We start from the raw sequence: 25357 nt of genomic DNA, 5'->3' as shown, positions 1-25357 counted from the left end.
CAGGAGGATGGGGACACCTGCGGGAGCAGGGGAGGGGGGGAGGCTCCAGGCACTGAGGCACCCCAGGAACCCACACAGGGGTTGCCCAGCACGCACCAAGCTGGGCCTGGGGGAACCAGAGTGACTCAGAAGTGGTCCCGGACCAAGGTCTCCGTCCATCAACAGACCCGCCCCGTGTGATCAGCACAGGGCGGGGACACAGACCCTGGCTGCTCTTGCAGCTCGGAAGGCCCCAGAAGCCCCCACATTTCTACCAGGACAGGCCGAAGTGGGGTTGCTGGAATCCACATTTGCACAGCACTGCGCACAGGAAAGTGCCTTCCCGGCCGAGTGGGGCTGATGGAGGGAGGGCTGGGCTGCGGAGCATCAATCCGTGTGCCCAGAAGATGAAGGAAGTCTCCCTGAAACGGAAAACGACTGCAAAGATCTTTGAGCCAGGCCCTGACAGATAAAAAGGAATCCAATTCGCCTGTAAAAGAGGAGGGAGGGCAGGGCGATGCGGAGGACGGTGTGCGGGTTGCAGCGCGGGGCCTGCGGGGTTGGCTGGGTCCTCCCCGAGGGGTGCAGGAAGGGGCCTCACCCGGACAAAGGCGGCCCGGGAGGCGTCCGCGGGCTCGCGCTGCCCCCTGGCGGTGAGCTGCTCCCCGCGCAGCCAGCGAGCCGGCTGCCTTTGTTTGCCGGCGCCTGCTCCAGATTCCTGGAGATTCTGGAAGCCCCAGCTCCAGGCCAGGATGCCAGGGCCGTGCGATTCCCGGCACTGCAGCTTGTGGACTGCAAGCCCGCTCAGAGCCTCAGTTTCCCCCTGTGTAAAATGGGGACGAGGAGGACCCTGACTCATGAGATTGGCTGGGGGGATTGATGGCTCTTCTGCACAAGTGGCACGAGATACTGATTGAGGTCCTCTTGCCCCTCACCTCTCCTTCCCCCCAACACACACACACACACACACACACACACACACACACACACACGCACGCACACACACTAGCTTATGCATCAGCTAATGGGGTATTGGTCTCATCCTGACCCAGGTTACAGCTCCTTTACAAGTTTTATTAAGAAATCTATTCATATGGGGTTTCCCTGGTGGCGCAGTGGTTGAGAGTCCGCCTGCCGATGCAGGGGACGCGGGTTCGTGCCCCGGTCCGGGAAGATCCCACATGCTGCTGAGCGGCTGGGCCCGTGAGCCATGGCCGCTGAGCCTGCGCGTCCAGAGCCTGTGCTCTGCAACGGGAGAGGCCACAACAGTGAGAGGCCCAGGTATCGCAAAAAAAAAAAAAAGAAAAGAAAAAGAAATCTACTCATATGGAACAGACTTGTGGTTGCCAAGGGAGAGGGGGCGTGGGGAGAGGATGGAGTGGGAGTTTGGGATTAGCAGATGAAAGCTATTATATATAGAATGGATAAACAACAAGGTCCTACTGTACAGCACAGGGAATTGTATTCAATATCCTGTGATAAACCATAATGGAAAAAAATATGAAAAAGAATGTATATATAATGGAATCACTTTGCTATACAGCAAAACTATAAATTGACTATATTTCCATTAAAAAAATTTTTTTTAATTAAAAGAAATCTACACATATGCACCATTTTGTGAGCCTTCATAGCATTTTACAGGCAATTTTGTAGTGGGAGGCATGCACGGGGTTTCCTCAAACAGGGCCTCGAAGTATCCTTTCCTCTCCTGTCCCCACCCTCATTCTTCTTGGCCTCCATCACACCTTCCCCCTCTTCTTGGAGAAGAGCTTTTGTTACTGGTGCGAAGTGCTCTCACCCTACGCCCCCAAACATTGTTCCTAAGCAAATTCCTCACTGTCCCTGAGAGGAAGTTCAGGAATTCCTGAGAGGTATTTCCTCCACTTTGGTCTGTGGGAAGTGAGTGGAGGTGGATCCATGCCCATTACGTTCTTTCTGGAGCAGATCTGCCATCGATACATCCTGGAGCCTCAGCTTCCTTAGAGAGAGAGAGAGAGAGAGAGAGAGAGAGAGAGCGAGAGCGAGAGCGAGAGAGAGAGAGAGAGAGAGAGAGAGAGAGAGAGAGAGAGAGAGAGAGGGAGGGAGAGAGAGTCAGTTTGCTGAGGCTGCCACAACAAGTAGCACACACTGGGGGCGTTAAACAACAGAGATCTATTCTCTCACAGTTCTGGAGCAGGGAAGTTCAATATCAAGGTGCCAGCAGGTTTGATTTCTTCTGAAGCCTCTCTCCTTGCCTTACAGATGGCCACCTTCTCCCTGTGTCTTCACATGGCCTTCCTTCTGTGGGTCTGTGTCCTAATCTCCTCTTCTTATAAGGACACACATCATATTAGATTAGGGCCCACCTTAATGGCCTTGTTTTAATTTAATCCCCTCTTTAAAGACCCTATTTCCAACTACAGTCCCATTCTTTGGTACTGGGGGCTACGGCTTCAATCTATAAATTTTGGGGGCATACGACTCATACCATAACAGAGAGAAAGTAAGAAAGAGGAGGAGAAGGGAGGGAGGGAGGAAGGAAAGGAAGGAAGGAAGGAAGGAAGGAAGGAAGGAAGGAAGGAAGGAAGGAAGGAAGGAAGGAAGGAATGGAGGGAGGGAGGGAGGGAGGGAGGGAGGGAGGGAAGGAAGGGAAAAGAATGAAAGGAGACAGTTTGTCCATATTGCCTTTTGCTTTCTTGCGGTCACTGGAGTTTACGTGATGCAGTGACGGTGGCTCACAGATGAGGACCAAACACAACCTGCAGCTGTGACTGACAACATTTAAAAGTCAGGCGATTTCCCGTGAGAACCTGGATTTCGTTTCCTCTTGAAGGATGTGCCCTGCCCCGCATTCTGAAGGAGTGAGGGGAGCCCATATCCGGAAGGGTTTTAGCTTTGTGGTTCCCCAGGCTGCCCACCTGCCCACCTCACCCATGTTACCTGCTCAAGTTCTGCAGGGGGCTGGGCTGGAGGTCCTTGCTGTGGGGAAAGCAGCTCACAGCCCTGGTGGGTGTGGCTGGAGAGGCTAGGCCTTCAGGGGACTCGGGAAGGCAGATGGGCACAATGGGAAAAGTTGAGATTAGACAGACCTGGGTCTGAATCCAAGTTCTGTTACCTGTAAGCTGCTTGAGACTTTGGACAAGTGGCTGCCTCTTTTGGAACCCCAGTTTCCCTCTCTGTGAAATGAGTATAGTAATGTCCTACTCCCCAGGGCTGTGTTAGGACTTGATTAAATGAAAAGAATTAATTTCTGCCAAAGTGTCTGGCACATAGAAGGCCTGCAATAAACACACAGCTCAGAAGATTTCGAGGGTGGGGCTCACTTGGGTTCCTTTCTTCACCATCACCCCCGGTGCTACCTGGGGAATCGTATTTTCAGACAGCCTTTAAAATGAACATTTTCCGTGAGTGGCAGTGGGTGAGCCCTGGGCTGGGAGTCGAGGATTTGAGATTCATCCAGCGCCAGCTTCGCAAGTTGTTTTATTCTCCTGCTCTCAAGAGCTCCGCAGAGGAATGGAAGGCGGCAGGGGCACCAGAGTTGGGGGCCAGCAGTAGGGAAAAGGAACTGTGTGTCCCCTAAGTGCTGGGTGCTCTGTGTACACCCAGCATCTACCGAGTTGCCCCCCAAAGGGCTCTGCCCTTGCCTAACCATCAGAGCAATCCATCTTTGTGGGGGGGGGGATTGTGCCCATTATACATAGGTGGAAACTGAGGCACAGACAGGTGAATGGTCATGCCCAAGTCTTATAGATTGAAGAAGATTCAGAATTTGAGCCCAGGATTGTCCCTGCAGGGTCTTTAATTTCCCTTCGACCAGGCTGTCTTTGGAGGGGAAAGAGAAGTAGCCCGGGGTGCCATTTCTGGGTGGTCAATTGGATTCTTCTAGGTCGACATTTCTTTGACTCAACTCCAATTACCAGTATTTTTGGAATGAGTTCAGGAATAAGGATTCTACGTGTGTCCATGAGAAAAGTTTTGCGGGATTTTGGAGGAATTTGGGTGCAGAGAGGAAGCCAGTGCGTGCGAGCCTTTGACACATCCTTTGATTCTGAACCAACCCCTTAGAGTGCACACCAGAGTTAATGGGGAAACTTTCACTCACTCACTCGTTCATTCAGCCCTCCTTCCATTTCCTCTTCATTCATTTGTTCAGGATCTATTTGTTGAGTGCCTACTTGTTGCCATGGCTGAGGGCTACCGACTGGGGGCTGAGCGGACAGCCAGGTCTCTGCCTTCGCGGAGCTTGCACACGTGACAGGGACGCAGTCAGTCACAAACATAAAGTGTTAAACCGCCGTGTGGCAGTGAGAAGGACAAAGAACAAGATGGAAGGGTAAAGGGATGGCGGGTCTCCAGGAGGTAGGGAGGATGGTATCCTTGTAATGTGGAAGGAAGGGGCAGCTCTGTTGCTGGAGAGTCAGCAGAGACCGGAAGTGGCTCTCAGGGAAAGTGCATGCTAGGCAGAAGGAACAGAAGGTGCAAAGTGTTTGAGGAGGGGATGAGAAGCCAGTAGCTGAGGCAGGGGCAGGGGGAGATTGGAGTGGGGGATATCAGGGGCAAATGGTGAGGCCAGGGAAGGACTTTGGGTTTTATTCCGAGTGAGATGGCAGCCACTGGAAAGCTCCCCACAGGGGAAATGCAGGAGCTGACATTTATTTTAAAAGGGACACTCTGGTCCCCGGGAAGCTAGAAGCAGCTGAAATGACACCCGCTTGCACCAGGCTGTTGTCTGTAATGCGAGGTGAGCAGGCTGGGGTTTGAGCAGCTGCATTTGCTGACTGACTGGATGGGGGGCAGCAGAGAGAGTCAAGGGTGAGGCAAGGTTTGGGCCGTAGCACCTGAAAGGATGGAGATGGTGGGGGAGGAGCACGTGGGAGGAGGGTCTGGTCCAGGCTATGTGCTGCCAGTCAGTGTGTCTCTGTCCCAGTCAGCTCTCAGGACAGCACCCGGTGGCGGGGAGGTCCCTGACACTCATTATGGTGAGACACTGCAGGGGAGAGGCAATGCTCAGCTTGGCGGGGGAACCTAGAGCTGAGGTGTGAGGATCTGCCGTGAGAACGTCAGCATTGGCCCTCCCACCAGTGCTCACTGGCCCAGGCTCCCTGCTCAGTGTTCTCCCTGCAGAGCCCTGTCAGGCCTTGCACTGTGGTGCAGGGGCTGCCGCTGCCCCCAGCTTGCGGATCAGACAGCCGAGCTCAGAAACTGGATGTGGCCACGTGACTGTGAACCTCTGAGCTGCGTGGCCTCTCTGGGTGGGCAGCATGGGATATCCAGGGCTGGGCACAGGCATTACAACCTCCTAAGTCTGGGTGAGGCTTGGACGAGCCCTCCTCTCCGTGCCCCTGCTAGAGCCGGGCGTGGTACAGTGCTTGTCGTGCTGAGCTGCTCCAGGTTGCCAAGCACCCCCTCTGTTGCTCAGTAACAGGGAAAGACATTGCTCCACAAATGAAGACCTAACCCCTCCTGTGTGGGTGTGCGTGTGTGCACGTACGTGTGCGTGCATGTGTGTGCGTGTATACGTATGAGCATTTGGTGGAGAGGACGGAGGAGGAGGGTGCTGACAGGTGCCTTGCCTACTCCCTAAATGCCAGACCCTGCCATGTGGCAACGCTCGTGCCCAGAGGAGGAAACAGACTCGATCGCTTCTCCCTCCCCAGACTGGGAGCCCATTAGGGCAAAGCCCAGGGGGTTCACCCCACACTGTTTCGGGCCTTATGTGCATTTGGAGCACATGTGAGATGAATGAAGAGATGAAGGGATAGCTTCTTTGTTATGAAGCGCCCTTCGCTCATGTCCTTGGATCTTACAATGACTCTGTAATTGCAATGACTCATTTTACAAGGAAGGAGTTGCACTCTGAGAGGCGAATGCTGAGTGGCCCACCCCGGTGGAGGCAGGGATGGGGGTGGGAGAAGGAGGGGGTAGCTCAGGTCCCAGAGCAGCCTGCAGACCCTCTTCTCTCTCCATCACCTCTGCTGTGCTGAGTTGGGGAGGAGAGACTTGGGGCATCACCCAGACCAGATCAAATCCCTGCTAATCCCTACTCACGGTGCAGCCTTGGTCAGTCACTTCCCTTCTATGTCACTCAGGGTTTTACTCTGTAAAATGGAAGGTAATAGTACATACCTCAGAGGATGGGCTGGAGAACGGGATGAGACCATCAGTGCTCCATGTAAACTGTGATAATGATAGTGGCTGATGTCACTGAGGGCTCGCCGTGTGCCAGGCATCATCGTAAACTCGTTATGTATCACATCATTTAATCATCACAAAGTCCTCTGAAGTCAATGCTATCATCCTCTGTGGTTTACAGATACGGAAACTGAGGCTCACGGCAGTGCTCTGGCTGCCACCTTGCTTGTAAGTGGAACCACGTGGTTTAAATGGTAACTAAGGTTTGAGTCCTCTCCCCTCTTCCCTCCTTCACCTCCAGGGGAGGGTCCCAGGGCCCTGAAGGGCTGAGGAGCGCTGGCTTCAAGCAGGGGCTGGGAGCCCCAACCAGGCTGTGCAAGCGAACTGGCTGTGGCTACACTGCCCCCTAGTGGTGAGAACGCAGCATAGCCCCTGGTGCAGTAGCTCAAGCTGCACAGACCACAGAATCCTCCGGAAAGAAAGATGTTCCTTGGACGGAGCCTGGATACGTTTCCTGTGTGCTATAATATTAATCCGTGTTCACGCATTTCCCGGTGTGAGGCGTAGGCAGGTCTTTGAGTGGGAGCTTCTGGAGACAGTGCCCCTTTTCTGTTCTCCTTTTCAACCCTTTGTGGCAGTGACACGCTGGTAAAGGTTTAACGACTGGCTTCCAGGGCATAAAACCAGAATGTGCAGCATTTGCCAGTTTCCGTGGTGCAGACGCATCCCTTGTGCTTGGGGCTGTGGAGTCTTCAGGTCTGAGCAGGCTTGAGGTTTTGCTTCCTAATATTCCTCTGTGCTCATACATACATTCATGTCTTTGGGGGCTTTTTGTTTGACTACAGATGAGATGGTACCTCCTACATTTCTCTTCGATTATTTGTTATTTTTGCTTAAGGAGCTTGGCCATCTCCCTAGGTCATCTGCTGTGTAGCAGGGGCACAGCCATGCCCTGGAGGGATTACCTTGATCTATTTCACCACTACCCTCGCACCGGCCCCAAGAACATCCAGGGGGCTTCCTCCTCTTCTGTCTCCACGTTCAGTGCATCTTCATAGGTGTGTTTTTACATCTAGTGGATAGATTTTCAAGAGTGGGGTTCCTGGGCCAAAAGGTAAGTGTTTATGAACCTACAATATTTTTTTCCAGAATTCTTTCAAAGTGACTGTAGCAGTTAACGCTCCCATACCATTGTATGAGACTATCTCCCCACATCAGAATCAGACTGACCACTCTTTTTGAATGTTGCAAATCTAATGGGTGAGAACAATATTGCATTTTATTTTGTTTTGCGTTTCCCTGATGACAAAAAAGTGGATTTGCTTTTTCATATTCTTTGCTCATTTTTAGATTCATTGTTTGCCTCATTTATGTAGGGGTTCTTCTTATACTTGGAAAAATCGACTGCTTGTCACATACATAATGCTTTTCCCAAACCTTTTGATTTTGAGTATGCTATCTTTTGCTTTTCAAAAATTTAAGCATATTGTGTAGTCAACTTTGTTTCTCCTACCTGTTGCAGCACCTGGGTTTCCTGACTTGTTTTATTTTCATGTTTTTAAAAAATTTTATTGAAATATATTTGATTTACAATGTTGTATTAGTTTTAGGTGTACAGCAAAGTGATTCATATATATATGTGTATATATGTATATTTTTAGAATTCTTTTCTATTATAGCTTATTATAAGATATTGCGTATAGTTCCCTGTGCTATACAGTAGGTCCTTGTTGATTATATATTGTATATACAGTTGTGTGTATATTATCCTGACTTGTTTTAGATCACCCCATTCAAAGATATTTTCCTAAGATGTCTTCTATTATTTTCATTTTATTTTTTACATTTAGATTCTTAATTCACCTTGAATCATTTTTTTTTAATGTACAATCAATATGGCCCAGATATTGTTGTCCACCAGGTATAAGTTACCATATATTTCTCATTGAAATGAAAGGCCACCATTTTAAATATTAAATTTCTCTGTGAACTTGGGTGTTTCTAAATACTTTGTCCTGTATCATTGTCCTCTTGCTGGTCATTGCCTTATTGTACCTTTGCAGTCTCTTAAATTAGTTTTTTGTTTGTTTGTTTTTTGGTTTCTGTGGTAATGCTACACTGTGTTTATTATGCTAGCTTTATAGTCAGATTAAATATTTTCCCTTTTCAAGAATATTTTGCATTTTCTTGACATTTGTTCTTATTTGTTTTTGTTTTTGTTTTTGTTTTTGCGGTACGCGGGCCTCTCACTGTTGTGGCCTCTCCCGTTGCGGAGCACAGGCTCCGACGCGCAGGCTCAGCGGCCATGGCTCACGGGCCCAGCCGCTCCGCAGCATGTGGGATCTTCCCGGACCGGGGCACGAACCTGCGTCCCCTGCATCAGCAGGCGGACTCTCAACCACAGCGCCACCAGGGAAACCCCTGACATTTGTTCTTTCATAAGAACTTTAAAATAACTTTGTCCTTTTCAAAAACTATTGAGATCCTAACTGGAATGGTAGGAATTTATGGTATGTCACTTTCCTATTCAGGAACCTAAAATTTCTTTCTGCTCATTTAAGACATATTTTGTGTCTTCAATAAGACTGTACAGCTTCATTCATATAGGTGCTGTATCTTTTGTGTTAACTCGCTTTCTAGGTAGTTTATAATTTGCCTTTGATGTAAATAATTTTTTTTTTTCCATTTTACTTCTAACTGGTTAGTGGGAATGCAGAGAGAAGATAATGAACTCATCAATACCTTTAAAGGAGAGCGTAAATGGGGACACTGCTGTTTCCCAGATCCTAGTTCAAGTTAATAAAAGGAGGGCCGGGCTTCCACTGGGTCCAGCAGGCTCGGGGAGTGGAGGTCAAGGCTGGCTCCCGGGCTTTGCTGCGACAGGCAGGCCTCCCCGGCCAGAAGCCCAGCAGGGCCTGTGCAGGAGGCAGCTGTGGCCAAGGGAATGGCGAGGTCTCAGGCATCAGACAGAGCAGGGTCCACATCCTCACTTTTGCCTATGAGCTGGGTGCCCTTGGCCAAGGTCATCACCTCACTGGGCCTCTGTTTTCTCATCTATAAACTAGAAATAACAAGCCTTGGCTCACAGAGCTTCACACATTGAAGGGCCTAACAATGTTCTCTTTCTCTCTCGCCTCTTAGAATCCGACTACACCTGATTGTTCATTGACACGCGTATCTGACCTACAGTTTGCCGTCTCCATCAGTTGGAGTCCTCGGGGTGTATTCAGAGCCCCCTGTGTCTGGAGGGCGGATGCCTTCCCTCTGTGCCAGCTCTGGGCAGCTGGGTGGACTTGGAGCATGTGTCCTAGACTCCAGGGTCACAGCCAATGGAAATCCTGGGGTGACACCCGTCAGCCTTTGAGGTCAGCCGTCTTCCCTGCCTCCCAGTGCCTGTGTATCTTAAACACCCCTTAGACGTGACCTTGTGGGGCTTGCCGAAACCTTGCTATTTCGGTTTAAATGGACCGATCTGGCCTTGGCCCCAGGACCCTCCTCACAGACCCCCATAAAGCATGTGCCCCAGGTCCTTCCTCTCTCTGTCTGCACTCTGCTTTCACCTCCCCGTGTGGCCCCTCAAGGTATGCTGTGTACGTCCTCCAGGACCTGTGAGCGATCAACTTCTCTTTTAATTTCTCTTGTGGTCTGTGATTGAACCTCGGCTCACCTTCTGGCACCCTGTTCAGGTGTTAACAAGTGTTCATTTAATAGCATCCTAATACCCTCCTTGCCCTGAAGTTTCCTCTTGGTAATTTTCCATGCACTGACCCCACCCCGCCCCTTGGCTATAAATTCCCACCTGCCCATGCTGAGTTCGGAGTTGAGCCCAATCTCTCTCCCCAGCTGCAAGACCCCAGAGCTGTGCCCCATACCCTTCACGATGGCCCCCCTTGAATAAAATCTTCCTTACCCATTTCAACAAGTGTCACGAATAATTTCTTTTCTTTTTCTTTTTTAACAACGGCATGGGTTTGGGAGTAAGAGCTGTGGCCTCAGGCTCCGTCAGCCCCTCACTGTTTTCTTATCTATAAAGTATTGTGTGGAAAAGATCTGGCTCAGGACTGTGTGCGTGTGCATGTGTGTTTGTCCAAGCCTGGAGCAGGAAATGTACAAGAAGAATCTGGCATATCTTGTCATGCCTAAAAGTAAGAAGCTATCAAAGACTTTTAGAACAGGAGAGGAGCTGATTTGAAGGGCTCCTCCCCTGTATAAGGATGGGATCATATTAGCTTCAGAAAGAATAATGGCTTCAGTGGATTGAAATACAGCAAATGCATAAAATCTTTACATTGATAACAATACCACCTCTTACTAGGTTGCTAGGGTTTCTAGGGTACCAGTTTATTATTTTGAAAATTGATAAATAAAGGGAAAGAATAAAACATTTATCTTGCCTTTCCTCTATAGACTATATTTCAGGATAAGCAGATGGTTGAGGAAGCAATATTCTGGTTTTGAGAAGAATCAAAGCTAAGAAATGCAGGAGGAATGATAGTTAGAAAACCAACTTTTTGCAAATAAAACGCTCCATCTCAACAATGTTCATTAATTTCTGCTAAAATTCTCAAGGGACAGAGTCATGTGGTTACTGACACTGGATGGGGCAATCAGGCTGACACTGCCTTAACTCACCGGGCAATTTAACATCACCAAAGTGGGGACCCCCAGACACGAGGTGTCCCCTGACACCGTAGGAAGTACACAGCACCACCTGTAAGGTATTCTTGCCCAAATTTCTCACCTGGAATTTCATCAAGCTTCTGGAACTAAGTTTTTAGAATATATGTGGGAGAGGGGAACTTACAAGCATCATCAGTCAATCTGCTAAACCCATAATGTGCGAAATTCTACAGGAAAAATGACCCTGTTTCTTCAAGAAATGAATGGCAGGCAGGTAGCAGGGGGAGAGCATCACTGAAGACTAAGAGAATTAAGAGACATATCAAAAGATGCAGTGTTGGATCCTTTATTTAGATACGGATTCTAGTAAACCAACTGTAGAATGACATTATGAAGACAAGTGGGGAAAAATGAACATAGATGGTATTTAGTAAATACTACTTATTTTGTTGGATGTACTATTCAAAAGTCCTTAAGTGACAGAAATTCATACTGAATAAGCGGTCCCGGCTTTCTGCTTGGATGTTAACAGGTACACTGGTTCTCCCTTGGTGCCCTTTGGGCCAGTATCAGCGTCATGGCCCACGTGGTTGGGAAGGGAAGAGATCTGAGCATCTTCTCCCTCTTCTTCACACCTCTGTAGTCCTTTCACTCCTCTGCCTATTGATGTCTAAAGTCTGTCTACTTCTTTCCAAATCTGACACCACCATTTACATCCAGGGAATCTTTTAACTGGGCTTCCCCATACCCACTGTTGCTCCCAGCTAGTTCACTCTGCTCCTGGCAGCCAATACAACCCTTTAAGCTTTGGGAGACAAGTTACAGCAACACTAGCTGCAGTAAGAAATAAACTCTAATTCTATGTCTTCACCTATGGAATTAATTCCATAGAATTCTATTTACGTCTTAAGTCACTGTCCAATGTGGGTGACCCTGGTTGGCAGGAGACTTCCATCCACGAGGAGCCTTGGTGCCTTTATCTTGTGTCTCCACCCTCCTCCAGGGCCTCAAAATCCTCTGCCTCTGGTGGTGGAGCTGGAAGAGGGTGCAAAGATTTTGAAGAGCTCCACCCCAGTGATGTCACACCTCACTTCCGCCCACATTTCACTGATGAGAATGAGTCATACGGCCACCAGTGGATGCAAGGCAGCCTGGGAAATGTAGTCCCTGGCTGGGTAGGGGCCTCCCCAGAAACAACACCACCCCTGTAACTCTCCGTGTGGGGAGGATAACACGTGTAGAGCACTTAGGACCATGCCTGGCACATAATGAGCGCTTAATAAATGTTACCATTATATTATTTAACCAACACCCACACATTACTCAAAAAATTAAAATAGAACACAAAGGTTTACAAGAAAGGTTAATTTTCCCTCCCATCCTCCAGTCCCTTTGCTAAGAAAATCAGTGTCCTCAGTTTCTAGTACGAATGTATAATATGTGTATATGCAGTCATACGTGTAAAAGTACAAATACATAAGCATATCTTTTTTTAAACAGCAGTGATATCGTGCTATATATTTGCTTTGTTTCCACTGAGCAATATGTCTTGCAGATCATTCCAAACTTGCAGCTAGATCAGATACATTCATTTTACCAACTGCATAGTTTTCCATTGAATGATGGGGACATAATTATTTGAGCAATCTTCTGGTGATGGGGAAGATGTTTATGTAATTCTCTTTTCTTTTTTTTTTCCAATTGGGTCAAAGAAAGACAAAGGAATAGCCCGCAGGCTGCCTGCATGTAACAATGAGGACAGGCCTTGAGTTATTTACGGGAAGGCATTGCATTGGGCAGGCCGCTGACAAGTGTGTGCTCAGTCTCATCAAGCTTCGGGAGCCCAGATCGGGTGACTTCTGGACTCATCACCAACCAGCTCTTTGGAAAAAGGACTGAGACCTGGGACAAAGGGACATATTACACACTTGACCATGAGAGCAACCAGTTTGGAGAAGTCGAAGGGACTTGAAATATATATATATATATATATATATATATATATATATATATATATATATATATATATATATATATATATATATATATATATATATATACTGTTTAAATGAACCCTTCCTGTCACGTATTTTGGCTGTTGGTTTGGCTCTTCCTCATGCAAGGTGGCTGCTCCCCAGAAAAGCAGCTGGAGAGAGAAAGAGAACATCTGTAGTGACGTGGCTGGCAGGGATGTTCCACGCTCCCCCCAAATCACAGCCTTTTCTGGGTGCAGCTTGGAAATGATTCGTCCAGTCCCCCCTTATTTTCCTGTGCCTGTGTCTCTCTGTGGGTTTGCACAGCTCAAGCCTGAGCCCAGCCCCCCAATCACCTGCCCATTCGTTCCACGATCATTTCCTGGGTACCTGTCATGGAGCAGATGCTGAATGGACCACGTTAAAACAAAGCTTGGGAGGCTCACTGAGAACTCGCCCTGGCACCATGCTGTGTGCTCTACCTTCATCCCCTCTCTGACTGCTCCCCACAAGCCAGTCTTAGGGTGCTGGAGAGAGGACTGCACGACTGAGGCCACAGCAAGCTTCCCTGTGAGTACCCAGTGAACGCCAGCCATTACTATTACTAACACTATGATTGCAAAGCTCTAAGCATTTTGCCTGGTGGGCAAGAAGTTAACCCGAACCACAGTATTCCTTGCCTTGAATTAAGGCCATTTAATCTTGTTCAGCGTTCTATTAATAAGAAGACAAATGGGTTTTCCTTCTTGGCAAAATCTCAGTGTTCTTAGGAACCAATGCATACCCTCTGCACAGATGATTCTGAAAGCCAGTGCCAGCCTCCAGCTCCCTCCCCATTGGTGTCTCAGTGACATCCCACTGTAAATAAGTAAGAAATGAAGTCATTATCTACCGCCATCCTGCCACAGCCTGGCCTTTTGCCAACATTCCGGGGCCAACCTCCCCATCCCCAGCCAGGTACCTGTGTGCCATCCCTGACCCATCCCCTCCCTCTCCTCCATCCAGATACCACACCAGCCACCAGCTCCTGTCCAGTCTCCTTCCTTATCCCTCCCTTCTTTCTATTCTTCTGCTGGGCAGGACACATCACCTCCTGCCCAGGCTACTACCATGGTAGCAGTTCTGAGAGTGTGATCTGCAGGTCATGAGGCACCCCAACTTCCTTTCAGGTGGGCTGCAAGATTAAAACTCTTTTCATGGGAATACGGAGATGTTGTTTGCCTGTTCCACCGTGTTGATATTTGTACCAAGGATGCAAAATCAATAGAGGTACAACTCCTGGAGCTTTTGCAGAAATCAAAGGGAGTGGCCCAAACTGTTGTCGCCATCATTGTATTCTCCACCACCAGGCACTCATGGTAAAAAAAAAAAAACAAAAAACTAAAAACGAAAAAAAAAAAAAACCCAAAACAAAGAAAAACCAGTTTCACTGAAGAATGTCTGGTTGAAGCTGTATAAATCATTAATTTTATTAAATCTCAACCTTTGTATATACAACTTTTTACTATTCTGCCTGACAAAATAGGAAGTATGCATGAAGCACTTTTGTTGCAGACTCAAGTATGATAGTTGCCTTGAAGTAAAGCACTTTGTTAAGTTTTTTGAGCTAAACTAGGCCACTTTTTCATGGACAACCATTTCGCTTGAAAGCACAACTGACAAACTAACCAGACTGAAGTATTTGGTAGACGTTTTCTTGAAAGTAAATGAAGTGAGCTTGTCCTGTCAAGGGGGACAAGACTGACAATATTTGTTACCAGTGATGAAATTTGAACTTGCAAGTGAAAATTTGAATTTGGGAAAATCCATGTCCACCACCGTGAGCTGGACAGTTTTCCAATAATTAAACACTCTTCTGATAAGACATGTGGTAATGTTAGCGAATGTGATCTTTTTTTAAAAAAATTAATTAATTTATTTATTTTTGGCTGTGTTGGGTCTTCGTTTCTGTGCAAGGGCTTTCTCTAGTTGTGGAAAGCAGGGGCCACTCTTCATAGCAGTGCGCGGGCCTCTCACTATCGCGGCCTCTCCCGTTGCGGAGCACAGGCTCCAGACGTGCAGGCTCAGTAATTGTGGCTCACGGGCCCAGTTGCTCCGTGGCATGTGGGACCTTCCCAGACCAGGGCTCGAACCCGTGTCCCCTGCATTGGCAGGCAGATTCTCAACCACTGCGCCACCAGGGAAGCCCAAATGTGATCTTTTGATATTTTAAATGGAAATGCGCCTAGATTTGGAAGATCTGCATGACTCAGTGAACCAATGATTCCCAAATGATGAATGAAGGATGTTACAAAATTGGGCACGAGGGAAGAGCCATCCAAGAAAGAACAATGGATTTTAATGTAGCAGAGGAGAAAGAAATTCAATGATATGGCTTCAGATTTCAGGTTGCAGCTAACCTTGGAGAAAGCACCATTTGTCAATATGGGGTATAATGTCAAAGAAGAATATTTGCAATTTTCTAGAAAGGCTATTAAAATACTCTTCTTTTTTCCAACTGCGTGTTTGTGTGAGACCAGATCTTCTCTCTATTCTTCGGCCAATATATCTCAACAGATTGAGTGCTGAGCAGATGTGAGAATCCAGCTGTCTTTTATTAAGCCAGACATTAAAGAAATTTGCACAAAAATTGATGCCACTCTTCCACTAAATTTTTTATTTTGAAAAACACAACTATTTTTTTATAAAAATAGGTATGTTCAATGTAATGGGCTTACAAATGAGTTAAAATAAGTGTTTTATAAATGTCTCCATTTTAATTTTGAATCCAATAAACATTGATAAATTTAGCCCACATAAACAACAATGATAATTAAAACTATACATTTAATAAGTGCTAGTGAATAATAAACATAAATATGTATAAATAATTAGTAAAATAATAAATAATTTTCAGGAATGAGACCCCAAAGTCTAAGAATGATTAATGTACTACATCTGGCATTCTCCGGACCACACTTCTGCATTCTAATTGTGATTGCTATCGCATTGTCTCATCAGAAACGCATGTCCCAGTAACTGATGAGAACAAAGCAGGCAGGGGCAAGGTCCAGATCACAAGGGAGAACTCATTCCACAGGCACAGCCCGGCCCCCATCTCCCTCCACGGGAGTTAGGTGTTTGCACAGGTAACTAGCGATGTCATCACACACAAGGAACGGAGACAGGGAGGATGGAAAGGAAGTATGAAGTCACAATAATTGTTGACACTTGCCAGGTGGCTACTGTGAAGCCAGCTCTTGGACTCAGCAGCTGAGTTAGGGACACACAGTGCCAGGCCTCATGTAGTACCAAGAATGGAGAGGTGAGTCAGAGTGGGTGGGGCAGCCCCTGCTGGCTGCCTCCATAGAGACAGGAGGCCTGAGTGGTCAGGCTCCTAGATGTTGCTGCTGGATGCCCTGGTTCAGATCCCCATTCTGCCACTTGCTATTCTGACAATCTATCCAAGTAGCAACCTTAACTTCTCTGGACCTCACTTTTGTCATCTGTAAAATGGGATAATGATACTTATCTGCTGAGGGTTAAATGCATGAACATCTATAGCCCTATTAGGACAACGCCTGGCATAGAATGAGCGTGATGTGTGTCCTCTTGACCAACGACTGTTTTTCTTTCCTTTTCTTTGCAGGCAGATCCTGTCTGCCACTCCTAAGGCTGAAAATGCCAGCTATTCATTTTCCCCAGCCTCTCTTGGCTCAATTCTAGACAATGAGATCTGAGGGAAAGTTGGCTGGCATGGAAATTCCATTTTTTCTTGCTTTTGGACATAGTGTTGGGAGGACATGGTGTTGGGAGCAGGAGTGAACATCAGGGGGAAGCATGAAAAGAATCATGCAGTAGCTGACCCAGAGCCTGACATCGATCTGCTGAATTTTTTTACGCGGGCCTCTCACTGTTGTGGCCTCTCCCGTTGCGGAGCGCAGGCTCCGGACGCGCAGGCTCAGCGGCCATGGCTCACGGGCCCAGCCGCTCCGCGGCGTGTGGGATCTTCCCGGACCGGGGCACGAACCCGTGTCCCCTGCATCGCCAGGTGGTCTCTCAACCACTGCGCCACCAGGGAAGCCCTGATCTGCTGAATTAACCAAGCCTGTGCCCGCTTGCCTCCTGAGGACCCCAAGACTACGAGAGATTACATGATGCGTCCAGGGAATCAGGGCTAGTAGGAGGAGATCACGGTCATCGCGATTACTCTGGGAAGCAGATATTATTTCTAGGATGCAGCAGCTGAAACTCAGAGGTTATATAATTTGCTGAAGATCACACAGCTAGAAAATGATGGGACAGAGATTCCAACCCAGGTCTTCAAAGCTGGGGAGAGGGGCTAGATGAAATACAGGACACCTATGTAAGCTTGAATTTCAGATAAACAACATTTTTTAAAAAGTATAACTATGTCCCATTCAATATTTGGGATCTACTTATACTAAAAAAATGTGTTATTTACCTGAAACTCAGGTATCCTGTATGTTTATTTGCTAAATCTGGCAACCCTATAGAGCTGGGGACCTTGATTTTGTGTCCCAAGTTCATTAACCTCTCTGGATTGCGTTTATTTTTCTGCAAGCTGACAAAAAATACTGGTACTTAAGACCAAATGAGATCAGATCCGTAAAGTGCTTAGCTCCGTACCTGGCACTAAGTGCTCCATAAAAGCCTCTATTCTTCCTCCTCCTCCTTGTAATGTCATTTTGAGGTATTACTGTGTGTGTTACCATCACTGTTATTGTTTCTATTATTATCATTAAGTGCCTTGTTTATTATTAACATTAAAGGCCTTGAGACCTGCTGGAGGAAGGCCTCTCCTTAAAGCCACTTCTCTTTGTGCTGCCAGCAGAGGGCGCCATTGTCTGACACAGAGGCCACCAGCCGGCCTGTAGCCACTTTAAAGATACGTCTGGGATCAGGCTGCTCCACTTGGCCTGCGGCGCACTGGGGAGGGAGGGGTGGCAGCCTCTGGGCCCCAGGTTATAACTCAGCTTGTACTGCCTCAGACCTGTCACTGCCCCCTCACCAGCGCAGTCCCATCCAAGGAGCCCCTGTCTGGCATCCCATTTGGGGAATTTTTCTAAAAAGGCCACCTCTGGACCATTTATTTCTTTCACCTCTTACCAATCCATGTCTCGGTTTTTGATAAAAAGCTCCATGGAGACTAATCAGAGGAGGCTCCGTTGATCTTTCTCCAGGATGTTTAGGCATGGGAGAGATGGATGGAGCTGGGTTTGAATCCCTGGCGCTCCACTCACTTGTCATGGGACCTTGGGCATGTTGGGCCACCCCTCCGAGCCTCAGTTGCCTCATCTGTGAAAAGGGAAAGGTTGCACCCAAGGCCGGGAGGAGCTGGCGTTAGCAATGCGCTCGCCCACACTGCTAACACCAGGGGGCTCAGTCAACGGGGCATGTCTTTGTTTCTTCTTCAGACTCAGGAGAATCTTCCCTAAGAGTCCATGCAAAGAAGGCTTTAGGCCGGTGATGAAAATAAGAATTGATTTGCCTGTCATAGTTTCCAAAGAAGTCATCACATTTGTTGTTGTTTAATCTTTACAAGAACGCTGTGGAAGAAGATATATTTTTATACCCACATTATAGCAAACATGTCCAGTTGAGGTCATGAATGGGGCATTTCCTCCAATGAAGGGTGAATGGCCTGTTAAAAGCTGGATGTTTCAGTCAGGACATCATTGTCTGGGACCCATCGATGGCCGGTGAGTGGTTTCTCTGTGTTAGGAGCTCGGCACGGTTCTTTGTAGGAATTCTTCTATTTGATCCTCACAGCAGCCTTAAGGGATAGGCATGGTTTCTACCTTTGTTTTACAGAAAAAGAGACTGAGGCCGAGGATGGAATGCAGATTCCCTGACTCCAGACTCACGCCTGTGGCCATCAGCCTCCAAGAAGGGAAGGGCAGGGGTGTGGGTCTCGGGGTCGGAGGCCCTGCGGCATAGGAGGGGGAACTCTGCTCTCAGAAGACAGGGGTCTGATCCTGACCCCCCCCAATCCATGTGACCTTCTGAGCTCTGGCCTCCCTATTTGCTGCCAGGTTCATGGGATTACTCCGAAGCTTATTTGAGAGAGTAGGTAGGAAATTGTTTCCTAAACTGAATCAGAGGGTGAGGGTTCAAGCTGAGCCCACTCTGGAATTCAGACAAGCCTGGGCCTGTTTGGGAAAGGCCGGGCCAGACATCCCCCAGGAGTCAATTTAGTGAGACTTGGGGTGGTTTGTGACTGAAGGAGAATGAGGAAGTGGCTTTGCGCGCCGAGCCCGGGGAAGGCAGTGGCCAGGGCTCTTTGGGCCTGTCTTGAATATTGCCCTTGCACGCTCAGCTTGGGGGCTCCCCAGTCTGAGCCCCACACACCAAGGGACTGGCGACAGAGCTGAGGGCCTGCTTTGCCAGGGGGTCCCTGAGCACCCCCCCCTCCGGAGCCCTCACAGAGCCAACGTGGGACCAGGGCACAAAGTGACTTAGTGACAGTGGCCCTGGAGAGGCAGCTGAGGCAGAAGATGAGAAGACCGTGCCTGAGCTCCTTGGGGGACCCTCCAGGCTCCTAGATGCTTGTGCCTGGTGTGGGCAGGCCTGTACCCCAGAGGCACCACAGCCAAGGCACAGCCACTGTCACTGTCACGGTCAGGCTGGGGAAATCTGAGGTTCACCTTTAAAGGTCTGCAGTGACGGGTTGACCTATGTGTCATTTCCAGGAGTTAATTCAGAAATGGGAGGTGATTTTCTGGCCAGGTCTTTAGACTGTCGCACATCACTAATTAAATGAAAGTCTTTGCCTGTCGCCCAGTTCTGAATTGAACCCTTTGCTCCACCTTTACAAACAAGATGGTCTCACCTCTGAGGGCAGCTTCCCTCACCTGCAAAATGCAGGTAAAGACCACTCCTTCCTAGGGCACTGGGGCTACTTAGTGACACACGGTGTGATGTGCCTGACTTATCAGGTGGCACTCACTCTTCTTTTCTTTCCTCCATTTTCTTTCTCCTTCCCTCCCTCCCTCTTTCCTTCCCTCTCCCTCTCTTTCCATTTCTTTCCTTTCTTCATTCATTCAGAATAAACTGTAATGGACGAAGAGAACAGACTTGTGTTTGCCAAGGGGGAGAGGCGGTGAGGGAGGGATGGATTGGGAGTTTGGGATTAGCTGATGCAAACTAGTATATATAAGGGGAATAAACAACAAAGGTTCCCTGTATAGCACAGGGAACTCTATTCAATATCCTGTGATAAACCATAATGGAAAAGAGCATGAAAAGGAATGTGTATATATACGCATAACTGAATCACTTTGCTGTACCATAGAAATTAACACAACATTGTAAATCAACTATACTTCAATAAAATAAATTAAAAAAATAATCACCCGTGATGCCCTCTGTAGTCATTTTGGCTCTGCTCAGGGTCCAAGTGCCCTTACTCTCTGTTAAACCAACTCATAGCCACTGTGACGATGACCATCCAATGGGCACTTGAGAACTGATGATCCCAGTGCATCCGGGGGATGAAGTTCCAATGCAACCCACTGTTCCCTTACAAAAACAAGATAGGCCAGACATCCCCCTGGACACAGCTGGTTTTCATCAGTTCTCCACGAGACAGTTTTGCCCCATTTATATTTGATCACTGCTGACCATGATAATTTGCTTTCTCGTCTCTGGTTTTCACATCCCCGTTTCAAGGAGAGGCCAGCGAATATCTGAACAGAAGAGAAATCAGCGTTTCCCGCTGAAAAGGGATGCAGCGTGGTGTGTGTTTGCTGGTGGGAGACGAGGAAGAAAGAAGACGGAATATGATCCACGAGGAGTCTACCTGGGAAAGATGGGACAGGTAGAAAGAAGTGAGCTTCCATGTCTGTCAAAAGGTGTGACCAGAGATGTTTATATCCCTTGCTGCCAAAGGATGAGAGAGGAACGGCTTTCTCTGCAAAATCCCTTTCCTTCCCAAGAAGGCAGTAAAGTTGCATAGCAGTTCATTTTAAAAAGTCAGCTGCCTGTGCCAGGTGATGGTACATCCGCATAAGGATGAGACCTGGTGGACACAAGGGGAAGTGAGGGCACTGGAATGGAGGGGCTGGTATTCATTTCAATGTTGCTAATACTTGTTAAGATACAATGTGTGCAACATGTAAACACAATAATAGTATCACAGGGAAGTAAAGAACATTTTGTCAAGGTCTTTTTTTACTCCGTTTCTCCCTCCAGGCAATGAACCAGCTATATAAAGAATCCAACTGATGACACAGAAGAAAGAACAAAGATGAACGGTGGTGAGGAAATCTGGGCTATCTCTCTGTCCATTCAGAGAGAGTGAATCTGAGCTTGTCCTGGTAAGTGGCAGCTCAGGTGGTGAAGCATAGGGTAGCAGCTGAGAACACTGATTTTTACAGCCAGATGGACCTGGGTTTAAATCCTAGCAACATCACCTGCTAGCTGTCAGACATAGGGAAAGTTTTTTAAACTTCAGTAAGTCTCAGTTTTCTCATCTGCAAAATGGGATAAAATACTAATGATAGTAATGTCATGCCTCCTAGGACAGTTCTTTCCAACCAGTCCTCAAATCCTATTAAGATTTCCTTGAAAATACCTTCCAAATTCGTCCTCTCGCTTCCATCCACACTTAAACTGCCTGGCTTGGTTCACACATAATGTCCCCTGGACTATTCAGGGGCCCTGACTGGTCTCCCGCCTCCAGTCTCCCCTTCCAGTCCACCCCTCACCGTGCACCTGGAGGGAGTGGGGCTCCACCACAGAGATCCAACCACACCCTCCAGCGGTCTCTGCCACCTTCTGTCAAGACCCAGTGCCTTAGCGGAGAATTGTGTTTGTCAGAAGTGGTCCAATTGAAAGTGTCAGAAACCCAGGTCAAACTGGAATAAGAAAGTAATGAAAAGGGATAGGGGAGTCTGTTCAGGTCTTCCAAGGCAGCAGATGCCAGGATGGAAACAGACATGCAGGAGAGTTAATGGCGGATACACTTGGGAAGGTTCAAGGGGAGGAAACAGGCTGATTCAGCTCTGATCCTGTGAAGGAGAGAAGGAAGGAAGGAAGGCTAGGTAGAGTTTCAGACTTCAGTGCAATTTCTAACAAAGTTTCCCAGTGGGGAATCTTAGAACCAAAGTCACCAGGGACAGTGCTCCCAGATGCTCAGCCTTTGGCTACAAGCAGCCCAGTGTTGCAGGGAAAGGAGGGAAGCCAGCCTAGGAGCAAAGGCAGTGGAAGATGCAGAGGGTCTGTCAGTCAACGATGCTTGCACAGTGGCAGGTTTGGGTGGCACATTTACATGGTCACCACAGGGGTCACACAACCCAAAAGTCCAGAATCAGCATTGCTTCAGGCGTGGCTTTATCTAGGTGTCCAAATGACAACTCCACAATATTTCTTCACTTCGTGGTCCTGCTTCCTCAGTATGAGCTCAATCTTCCAACAGGTTCTCTCCATGTGGTGGTCAAATCACCATGAGCGACTCCAGGCTCACCTCTTCTCAGTTTCAACTCCAGCCAGAAAGAACCTACCTGTTTCTTTCCTGAGCAAATGTCCCAGAAATAATAGCTCTGATTGGCTCTGACTGGATCGTGTGCCCATCTCTGAACCAATCACTGTGGCCGAAGGGGAGAGCCATGCTCTGACTGGCCGGTCCTCTGGGTTAACTGCCACCCCTGGAGCTGAAGGAGAATCAATTCCCTCTATCACACCTGAGACTGGGGGAAGGGGTGGTTCCCTGAGGAACCCTGGGAAAAACTGGGGTGCATTTAGTGGAAGGAAGGGAAAGGGATGCTGAGTAAAAACAACAAGCGTCCTCCCTCCGTAGATCATTCTTTACATTATTCCTGGAAGCACACCCAGGGGTCTTTCAGCTATCTCCTGATGGACAACAAACCACCCCAAAACTTAGTGGCTTAAAATACAGTGATCTATAACTTCTCATGAGTCTGTGGGGCCTTTGGGCAGTCCCAGACTGCTGGTCCCACAGTCCCAGAGTCTGGGAGTCTGGACTCTGGGACTGTGGGTCCCAGAGTCCCACAGTCTCTGCTGGTCTCACCTGGGGTTGCTCATGGGACTGCATTAGCTGTCTCCTCTTATCCTCAGCGTCATCCACCTGCCCTCTCCCCACCCCCCACGCACTCTCCCATCCTTCAGCAGCTACCTTCAGCCACTTCACCTCAGGTGATCTTCCCCCAGCAGGGAGGACAGGGCTGTCACTTGTACCACATGGATGGCATTGGTCCAAGTAGGTCACAAGGACAGTCCAGAGCGAGGAGGAGAGGAAACAGCTTCCACCTCTTGAAAAAAAGGAGCAGCAGAGAATCTATTTTTAATCCACAAAAATGAAAATGCGATTGGCCTGGGGAGACGGTGTCTAGATTTGCCTTAACAGCTGAAAGTCTGTGGAGATTTCCTGTGCCACTTTCCGGGCCAGGTCCGCAACCCTGCTCCTCAGTTTCAGCCTTTTCCTTTGGAGATTTGGGGTGTGGCTGTGACATCTTGAGGGGGCTGAGCTGCTGGGTCTGGCGCAGGTGAACAAACCACAGAAGCAAAGCATTTGGCCCCCAGACTCTGAGCACTTGAAGGGGAGGACAGTGGTCACCTTTCATCCCAGTGCTGGGCCCAGGAAGCTGGGACATATGCAAGCAGCAAAGCCTTTGGGACATGCAGACCCAAGTCCCCATTCTACCTTTCTCACTTGTACGGGTGAAAGCTCCCTGCTCACAGCTATTTCTCCAGCACCCAGTATAGCACCTGACACAGAGTAGGTGTTCAATAAACGTTTGCTGGATCAATGAGTAAACCTCTCTGAGCCTTATTTTCTTCATCTGAAAAATTGTGGTAACAATAGTAACAGTAACAGCTAGTGCATTCAGGGTGGTAATGTCAAAACCCAACTCTTCTTCACAGCCCATGAGGCTCTGCGTGATCTGGACGTCATGTACTCTGCAGCCTCATTCCATACCAAGTCCCGTGGCTCTCTGCACTCCAGCCACCTAAGCCCTATTCCAAGTTCTCAGAGTCACCTGTCTCCTTACCTCAGGACCTTTGCATATACTATCCTCTGTGCCAGATGTACTTCTCTCTCCCTCCTAACTTAGTTAACTGCTAGCTCTTTCTCAGATTCCAGCCCCCTTGGCACTTCCTGGGATATGCCTCTCCTGACCCTCTGGACCAGGCTGGATCCTCTGGCATGCTTTCGGAGCACTGTGTGCCTTTTCTTTTCAGCTCTTCTCAGAGGTGTTATTAGTCAGGGTTCTCCAGAGAACAGAACTAGCAGAAACAGAATACACACACATACGTGCACACACACACACACACACACACACACACACACACCACGTTGGAAAATATTGCATTAAAACATTACTTATCTCAAGAGAGATTGAGAGAGAGATACATTATAAGGAATTGCCTCACACGGTTATGGAGGCTGAGAAGTCCTATAATCTGTCATCTGCAAGCTGGAGACACAGGAAAGCCGGTGGTATAATTCCAGTCTGAATCCTGAGTCCTGAGAACCAATGGTGTAAGTCCCAGTCAGAGGACAAGAGAAGATTGCTGTCCCCACTCAGCAGTCAGGCAGAGAGAGCAAATTCTCCTTCCTCTGACTTTGTGTTTTATTTAGACCCTCAACTGATTGGATGAGGCCCACCCTCAAGAGGGAGGGCAATCTGCTTTACTCAGTCTACTGGTTCAAATGCTAATACCATCCAGAAGCAACCACACAGACACACCTAGAAATAATGGTTAACCAAATATTTGGGCTCCCTGTGGCCAGGTCAAGTGGGCACATAACATTAACCATCACAGAGGTGGGAGCTACAGTTTACTTATTACTGTTTGGTTACTGTCAGGCTCCCCAGACTGTCCTCAGTTTTGCAAGACTAGCGATGAGTCTGGTTTGTTCCATAGCATAAATTCAGAGCTTAGCCCAGCACCTGGCATGTAGTAGGTATATGATACACATTGGGACTGGGTGAATCAAGGGGTGGGTCAATTGATGATTGCCCGGCGTGGTGCTATGTGCCAGGAGGGCATTCAAGGACTGTCAGTCCTCTCAGTCAGTATTAGTAACTGTTTATTTAAATGAATTAATGAATGGATGAGCTAGTGAATGGCTGGAACTAATCTATTACACTCATTTGTGGGAGAAGACAGAATCAGAAATGAAATTACAAAGCAATGAGCAAATGTCAAAACAACTTAAGCAAATCACTGCAACAGTTCCCCAGCTGTTCTTCTCATTGTTCTTAAAATAAAGGAATTTCTGCTGGTGAGGGTTGGGGATAAATTTTAAAAGCCACATAAATGAAGAGCAGTGACCCCAAGAGCTGGCCTCCCAGGAAGACAGGCCAGAACCATCAGTGATGGTTGTCCATCGGGGCTGTATGGGCTGTCCATGCCTCCAGTGCCACAAAAAGCAGACAGAGCTCCCCTCAAGCCATCCCTGTCCCACGGAGCCAAAAACGCACCAACGTCATGTCTATACTTGACTTCGGTTCCCAGCACCTTCCTGTGCATTCTTGGGGATGCACTTTTGAAACTCAACCCAGATGCTGCAAAAGGACCAGAGGGTGGGTGCTCCCCCACATACCTTCCCCAATGTCACAGCTGCAGACCAGCAGGCCTCTGCGGGGCCCGCACACACAGTCGAAGCCACCAATGGGCCAGGCTGGGACTTGAACCCTGCTCCA

This window comes from Pseudorca crassidens, chromosome 3 (genome assembly GCF_039906515.1).
Source record: "Pseudorca crassidens isolate mPseCra1 chromosome 3, mPseCra1.hap1, whole genome shotgun sequence".
Classification (NCBI taxonomy): domain Eukaryota; kingdom Metazoa; phylum Chordata; class Mammalia; order Artiodactyla; family Delphinidae; genus Pseudorca; species Pseudorca crassidens.
This window is presented reverse-complemented; position numbering follows the sequence as displayed.